We start from the raw sequence: 9083 nt of genomic DNA on the forward strand, positions 1-9083 counted from the left end.
GAAATATACCATGTCCATTGATTGAAAGAATCAATATAGTGAAAATGAGTATACTACCCAAAGCAACCTATAGATTCAATGCAATCCCTATCAAGCTACCAATGGTATTCTTCACAGAACTAGAACAAATCATTTCACAATTTGTGCGGAAATACAAAAAACCTTGAATAGCCAAAGCAATCTTGAGAAAGAAGAGTGGAACTGGAGGAATCAACCTGCCTGACTTCAGGCTCTACTACAAAGCCACAGTCATCAAGACAGTATGGTACTGGCACAAAGACAGAAACATAGATCAATGGAACAAAATAAAAAGCCCAGAGATAAACCCACGTACCTCTTCGACAAAGGAGGCAAGAATATATAATGGAAAAAAGACAACCTCTTTAACAAGTGGAGCTGGGAAAACTGGTCAACCACTTGTAAAAAAAATGAAACTAGAACACTTTCTAACACTATACACAAAAATAAATTCGAAATGGATTAAAGATCTAAATTTAAGGCCAGAAATTATAAAACTCCTAGAGGAGAACATAGGCAAGACACTCTCACAGCAAGATCCTCTATGACCCACCTCCCAGAATACTGGAAATAAAAGCAAAAATAAACAAATGAGACCTAATGAAACTTAAAAGCTTTTGCACAACAAAGGAAACTATAAGCAAGGTGAAAAGACAGCCTTCAGCATGGGAGAAAATAATAGCAAATGAAGCAACAGACAAAGGAGTAATCTCAAAAATGTACAAGCAACTCCTGAAGCTCAATTCCAGAAAAATAAATGACCCAACCAAAAAATGGGCCAAAGATCTAAACAGACATTTCTCCAAAAAAGACATACAGATGGCTAACAAACACATGAAAAGATGTTCCACATCACTCATTATCAGAGAAATGCAAATCAAAACCACAATGAGGTACCATTACATGCCAGTCAGGATGGCTTCTATCCAAAAGTTTACAAGCAATAAATTCTGGAGAGGGTGTGGAGAAAAGGGAACCCTCTTACACTGTTGGTGGGAATGCAAACTAGTACAGCCGCTATGGAGAACAGTGTGGAGATTCCTTAAAAAACTGGAAATAGAACTGCCATATGACCCAGCAATCCCACTCCTGGGCATACACACCAAGGAAACCAGATCTGAAAGAGACACGTGCACCCCAATGTTCATCGCAGCACTGTTTATAATAGCCAGGACATGGAAGCAACCTAGACGCCCATCAGCAGACGAATGGATAAGGAAGCTGTGGTACATATACACAATGGAATATTCTCAGCCTTTAAAAGAATTCATTTGAATCAGTTCTAATGAGATGGATGAAACTGGAGCCCGTTATACAGAGTGAAGTAAGCCAGAAAGATAAAGACCAATACAGTATACTAATGCACATATATGGAATTTAGAAAGATGGTAGTGATAACCCTATATGCAAGACAGAAAAAGAGACACAGATGTATAGAACAGACTTTTGAACTCTATGGGAGAAGGCAAGGGTGGGATGATCTGAGAGAACAGCATTGAAACATGTATACTATCAAGTGTGAAACAGATCACCAGTCCGGGTTGGATGCATGAGACAAGTGTGCAGGGCTGGTGCACTGGGATGACCCAGAGGGATGGGATGGGGAGGGAGGTGGGGGGGTGTTCAGGATGGGGAACACATGTAAATCCATGGCTGATTCATGTCAATGTATCACAAAAACCACTACAATATTGTAAAGTAATTAGCCTTCAACTATTAAAAATAAATGGAAGAAAAATAAATAAATAAATAAATTTGAGTTGTTCATAGCTGGTCTATCACAAAAGAACTGACATTTATATATTTGACTTGTATTTGAAACATTCTTGTGATTGCTTATTAGTTTGGGGAGATATTTTGATGATTCTTTGACATTTTTCTACATAAAGTGCCATATAATTTTGGGGAAATTGTTTACTTTCTTTCCTCCCAACTGTATACTTTTCTTTCTTTTTCATGCCCTACTAGCTGAGGATTCCAGTATGATTTTGGGTAGGAGTGGTGATGATAGAAATCCTCATAGTTCTAAAACTGATTATTTATTTTACTCTGCTTATATTGAATTTAATTTGCCCTTATTTTTCTAGTTTACTGAAGTGGAAGATTAGATTATTGATTTTGGCTGCTTCTTCTTTTCTAATGAAGCAATAGCTAAAATTTTCTTTTCTAACTCAGTGCTATAGTTTTCCCTCTAAACACTGCTTTTTCTGTATATCACAAATTTTGATGAGTTGTATTTTCATTTTTGTGTAGTTTAAAATATATATTATTATGGTAAAAACATTTCACATGAGGTCTAACCTGTTAAATGTTTAAGTATGTATTATTATTAACAAGTGCAATCTAGAGATTACAGGCCTCTAGAAATTATTTATCTTGCATAAATGGAGTTTTATGCTCTCTGAACAGTAATTCCTTGGTTTTACTTTGCCCCTGCATCTATCGTTTTACTCTCTCTGAGTCTGAATATTTTATAGACCTCCTTTAAGTGGAATGATGTAGTATTTGTCCTTTTGTGACTGGTGCATTTCACTTAGAATGTCCCCCAGGCTCATCCATGTTGTTGAATTTAACAGGATTTTCTTCCATTTTAAGAAAGAATAACATACTGTGTATATATATACTCCCCTTGTCCATTCATTTGTCAATAAATATTTTGGTTGTTTCCATATCTTGGCTATTGCAAATAATGCTGCAATAAGCATGAATACATCTCTCTAGACCCTGATTTAAATTCTCTTGGATATATACTTAGAAGTGAGATTGTTGATTCATATGGTAATTCTACTGTTAATTTTTTGAGAAAACCCCACACTATTTTCTACAGAAGTTGTACCATTTTGCATTCCCAACACAATTTCTCCACAACATGACAAACACTTACCTTTTGCCTTTTTAAAAAAATAATAGCCATCCTAAGGAATATAAAGTGGTATCTCACTGTGATTTTGATTTTTCTCTAAAAAATTCATAGTCATTCTAACAGATGTCAGATGATATTTCATTATTGTTTTGACCTTCCCTGAAAGTTAGTAATGCCAAGCTCTTTTTCATGTACCTGTTGGCCATTTGTATGTCTTCTCCAGACAAGATTCAAGTCTTTGCCCATGTTTTAATCAGATTCTTTGTATTTATGCTATTGAGTTGTAGGAGTCCTTTATATATTTTGGCTATTAAACCATTATCAGATAAATGGTTTACAACTATTTATTCCTGTTCTATTGATGTTTTCCTTATACCTTTCTACTATTGTGAATAATGTTGTTATGTACATGGTTTTACAAACATCTTTTCAAGTCCCTGGTTTCAATTCTGAGTATATAGAAGTGGAATTGCTGGATCATATCATAAAATAACTTTTTGGGGGGAACTGACATATTATTTTCCACAGCAGCTGCATAATTTTACATTCCTTTCATTAATGCACAAAAGTTTCTATTCTTCCACATCCCTGTCAACACTTCTCATTTGCTTTTTGTTTAAAAGTCATCATATACACACTGAGGAATCCAGATCTGAAAGAGACACGTGCACCCCAATGTTCATCGCAGCACTGTTTATAATAGCCAGGACATGGAAGCAACCTAGATGCCCATCAGCAGATGAATGGATAAGGAAGCTGTGGTACATATACACCATGGAATATTACTCAGCCGTTAAAAAGAATTCATTTGAATCAGTTCTAATGAGATGGATGAAACTGGAGCCCATTATACAGAGTGAAGTAAGTCAGAAAGATAAAGAACATTACAGTATACTAACACATATATACGGAATTTAGATAGATGGTGGCGATAACCCTATATGCAAAACAGAAAAAGAGACACAGAAATACAGAACAGACTTTTGAACTCTGGGGGAGAACGTGAGGGTGGGATGTTTTGAAAGAACAGCATGTATATTATCTATGGTGAAACGGACCACCAGCCCAGGTGGGATACATGAGTCAGGTGCTCGGGCCTGGTGCACTGGGAGGACCCTGAGGAGTCGGGTGGGGAGGGAGGTGGGAGGGGGGATCGGGATGGGGAATACATGTAACTATATGGCTGATTCATGTCAATGTATGACAAAACCCACTGAAATGTTGTAAAGTGATTGGCCTCCAACTAATAAAATAATATTAAAAAAAAAAAAAAAAAAAAAAAAAAAAGTCATCATAATGAATGTGCTGCACTCAATATGCCAGTAAATTGGGAAAACTCAACAGTGGCGACGGGACTAGAAAAACCAGTTTTCATTCCAGTCCCAAAGAATGTTCAAATTATCACACAGTTGCATGCATTTCACAAGCTAGCAAATTAATGCTCAGATTTCTCCAAGCTAGCCTTCAGTAGGACATGAACCGTGAACTTCCAGATGTTCAAGCTGGATTTAGAAAAGGCAGAGGAACCAGAGATCAAACTGCCAACATTCATTGAATCATAGAAAAAGGAAGAGAATTCCAGAAAAGCATCTACTTCTGCTTCATTGACTACACCAAAAGTGTTTGAGTGTGTGGATCACAACAAACTGTGGGAAATTAGTAAAGAGATAGGAATAACAGACCACCTTACCTGCCTCCTGAGAAACCTGTATGCAGGTCAAGAAGCAACAGTTAGAACTGGACATGGAACAATGGACTGCTTCAAAATTGGGAAAGGAGTATGTCAAGGCTGTATATTGTCACCTTCCTTATTTAACTTACATGCAGACTACATTATGCAAAATGCCAGGCTGGATGAAGCACAAACTGGAATCAAGATTGCCAGGAGAAATATCAATAACCTCAGATATGCAGATGACACCACCATTGTGGCAGAAAGGAAAGAGGAACTAAAGAGCCTCTTGTTGAAAGTGAAAGAGGAGAGAGAAAAAGCTGGCTTAAAACTCAACATTCAAAAAACAAAGATCATGGCATCCAGTCCCATCCAGTCCCATAACTTCATGGTATATAGATGGGGTAACAATGGAAACAGTGACTGAATATTCATTGGAAGGACTGATGCTGAAGCTGAAGCTCCAATACTCTGGCCACCTGATGCAAAGAGCTGACTCTTTAGAAAAGACCCAGATGCTGGGAAAGATTGAACACAGGAGAACGGCACAATAGAGGATGAGATGGGAGATGGTGAAGAACAGGGAAACCTGGCGTGCTGCAGTCCATGGGGTTCAAAGAGTCGGACACAACTGAGCGACTGAAGAACAATGGATATGAAGCAATATCTCATTGTGATCTTGATTTGCATTCCCTCATAATTAGTGAGGAGCATCTTTTCAGTGGCTTAATGGACATTTGTGTATCTTCCTAGGAGAACTGCTTAATCTCTTTCCTAATTTTTTAATTGGGTTGTTTCTGTATTTGTTGTTGAGTTGTAGGAGTTCTTTATATAGTCTCACTATTAACCATTTCTAAGCTACGTGATCAGCATACATTTTCTCCCCCTTCACTAATCATCTCTTTAATCTATTGTTAGCATCATTTGATGCTCAAACGCTTTTTAAAAAAAAATTTATGCAAAATTCACATTTTATTTAGGTTGAAATAAACTATACAAATTGATTTTCTTCACCAAAAATAACAGCAATATTTTCTGTATTATTCCTAAATAAACTACAAAACATTTATTTTTGTAGGCTTTCTAGGTTTTGCTTGTAAATCAAGATGAGGCAGTAGATACAGTCATGGAAAAAGACAGAAGAAAACAGACAAATCAGTTGTCAGTATCCATGGCCCCTGATCCTTTCTTGACCATGAAACTGAAGTGTTCAACATATACCTGCCAAAAAGCTTACAAAGGCGTAGGCTCAATAAAGGAATATAAACAGCAATAACCAGATGTGGAACAACAATGGCAGGCTCTTCCATTCAAATTTTAACTTGTTGCTTTAACTTCATTTGATAAAGAGAAAATCTACACTGAAATCCTCGTTTGACAAGCTTACATGTTTCTCTTATAGTCTGATAATTTTCTTAACTGTCCTTTACAGATTATTAATAGCATACTTATAACTCCTACTATTCAAAAAGTTAGTCATGAGCTTCACTGTAACATTTTACAAAATGCATTCCTTCCTCCAATACCTCCTCTAATTTTATTTTTTCAAAGATCTGATAACTTAATACCTGACAATTTGATCCACAGTGATAAACGTAATGTCTAAAATCACTTAGCTAAAACAATTCCAAAGTGCCATTAGCAGAGATCACATAAAACTGTAATATGGTACTTTCAGTGCTATCTTCTGGAAGAACAGTTAGGTCTCCAAAGCATGGGCATTCGAACAGGCCATTTAAACAGGCAGATTATCAATGACTAATGTACTCAGTGGGAGGCCTACAGGTCAAGATATTCAGGGATTAAGTGGCCTACCCTTACAACTTTTCTGTAAGATATTTTTAAATTTCTTACAAGTTTTTTTTCAAATATCAAATATAAGAGAAAGTTTAGATTAAAAGTCTCTTAGGTATTTTCAATGGTTTTTGAATTATCTGTAGGAAGCTCTGACTTACTTGTATAGAGTTTGGTATATGTATCCACCATTAAACCCAAATCGTGTTTTATATCAAAATTTATGTTAAGTAAAGCCAAGTTACTTGACCTTTGATCTGTCAAAGTGTTTCTCAAGTATGCTTTGAGATGCTTTTGCCCATTTTCATAGCGTTCATTCTCAACTTTCATCACAGGAAGAATACATAGGATCTTCAGCAATGCATAAACATTAGGAAAAAACTTGATGTTGGTAGATGAAGGGCTTCATAAATAGTGGATGGAAGTTCTATATCTTTCCCTCTGTGTTTCCATTTGATTCTCCAACAATGCAGCTCAGCAGAGAGTGTGTCAGGATTAGGTAAGTCACTTCGGTACATGTCAGTATGGTGCTCCTCTGATGTATTGAATTTGAGCTGTCCCATGACAGAGGGTACCAGGGATAAGCACTTAAGAGCTTTGAGGTCCTGTTCTGAGAATATATCTTTCAGTTCCTGAATAATGTGTTCCACAGTTGGAACACTTAGAGTTTCTTTATAGTAACTCTCAGAGGTTAGCTTGAGATTCCAGGTTACTGTGCTGAGCTCTGCGAAATTTCCCTGGGAGTTTCATCTGAATATCAAGTTTGGTTGCCAAATTTGTGCCTTCCTCAAACCAAAATTCATGATAAACTTCTACATTTTCCATCACTTCATTTAGAGAATGTAACACTGCAGTCAAGCTACTGGCTGCAAAAAAGACATCAGAGGTTTGCCCCTGAAGATTTTTCCCAAAGGCTCTTGTAAAAGATAAAACAATTTTAGGAACAACAATGGTAACGATGAAATAAAAACCTGTTATTGCACTACAGAGGACAAATGCTTGGTCAGCTATGTAGTTATTCCATCTAACATTTGTATCACTATTTATACCATCTACACATAAAACAAGTAGGAGGTCCACTAAGATTTCAAAAGCATCATGCCTGCCTGTCTACCAAGAATGGCAAATTTCCTTCAGTTCTTTGCCCCTTTCTTCATTGTTCTGAAAGAGGACAGAAATTACATTTTCAAGCTCTAAAAGCAGTTGTGGTGATCGATGAAAAAAAGAACAAACTTCCTCAATTGTTCCTAATGCGACAGATACTCCCATAACAGGCACTGATTTTGCCAACCACATATTTAAGGCACAGGAAGAGCAGAGTGTGTAGATAGCTTGGGGATATTTCTCTGAAAGTCTAGAAGCAGCAACTTTCATTTTGGATGAAAATCCACTAGACACAATGTAAGCCTGGCCACGACAGTACTCCATGTTTAATCCCCATTTCTCAGATATTGTAGTGTGAAATTTTACAACCAAAATTTTTGCATCAGCTTCATAAGGCAGGAAGCCTACAAATTCCTCTCTCAGGTTGTGAGCTTCATTGACAAACCTCACCAACACAGGCAGGTGCTCTTCCCCCGAGATGTCCATCACATCGTCAGTGATGATGGAAAAGAAGTGAGAGTCCCTCACCTCCCTGAGGGTCTCTTCCCGAATGCAGCTCTTGCAGATCTCCAGCATCTGCTTCTGCTGTGTCTTAGAACAGAACAGTGTGTTCACTGCTGTTGTCTCAAAACACTTTCTCAGAACCTCTTCACCAGAACTGATCCAGCACTCGAGAAGTGCTTGAAAGTTATCAGGAGTAAAAAGACCTTCTGGGATTTCATCAGCTTCATGTCCATCCAGAGGTATGTTTTGTTTTCCCATAAGAATCAAAATTTCAAATAAAGATTTTAAATATTCTTTGTTTTCCTTCTCTTCAAGAGTTAAAGGTAAAATGTCTTCATCCTGCTCTTCACCCCCTTCTTCTGCACTGAGATTCTGAGCATTGCTGTTGTTTACTTTTTTATGTTTTGGTTCCTGTTCAGAAGTTTCATCATTTTTTTTCTGTTTCAGTGTCCTGATTTCATCTTCACTCAATTCTTTTATTCGTTTTCTGTGTCTACTATGTGGATTATTCAAACGACTGGTAAGATCGAATATTGTTGGTATGGCATTATCTCGGAGAACTGTCCTGTAAGGACTAGTTCTGCAGATCATAGAGGTCTCAAAGTGTTTGGCACACAGGCGATAATGTTTGTTCAGCTGATCAGGTGTTTTATCTTCTAAGTCTGCCCTCCTACAGTTCTCCACCCACTTCTGGCATCTGGCCGGATCCGCGGAAACCTGAAGAAGGCCAGGTCCGACTGCGTGCTCTTCCGCGTGCAATTGGGGGCCGCGCAGAAGTTCGGCATCGTTGTCTGCCGGCCGGCCGACCCAGCCTTCCCCTCCCCGCCTCCTCAGGGCAGCCCGCCCGCCCGTCAGGGCCGGGGAGGGGAGCCAGGCCGGCCAGCCAGCTCGTCAGGCTAAAAAATTTTAATGTAGTATAATTTGTCCATTTTTCTTTTCTTGCCTATGCTTTTGGTGTCATGTTCAAGAAACCATTTTCAAACCCAACATCATACAGATTTTCCCTGTATTTTCTTCTGAAAATGTTATAATATTACTTCTTACATTTAGGTCTTTGATCAAACTTAATTTTCATATATTGTCTAGGGATCCAATTTTATTATTTTCCATGTGGACATCCAGTTTTCC

General features: G+C 37.7%; 1 pseudogene; it reads right to left on the minus strand.

The window, feature by feature from the left end:
* Positions 1–6368: 6368 nt before the first annotated feature.
* On the minus strand, positions 6369–8740 carry LOC136154017 (52 kDa repressor of the inhibitor of the protein kinase pseudogene; annotated as a pseudogene).
* Between the last annotated feature and the right edge of the window lie 343 nt (positions 8741–9083).

This window comes from Muntiacus reevesi, chromosome X, assembly GCF_963930625.1.
Source record: "Muntiacus reevesi chromosome X, mMunRee1.1, whole genome shotgun sequence".
Taxonomy (NCBI): domain Eukaryota; kingdom Metazoa; phylum Chordata; class Mammalia; order Artiodactyla; family Cervidae; genus Muntiacus; species Muntiacus reevesi.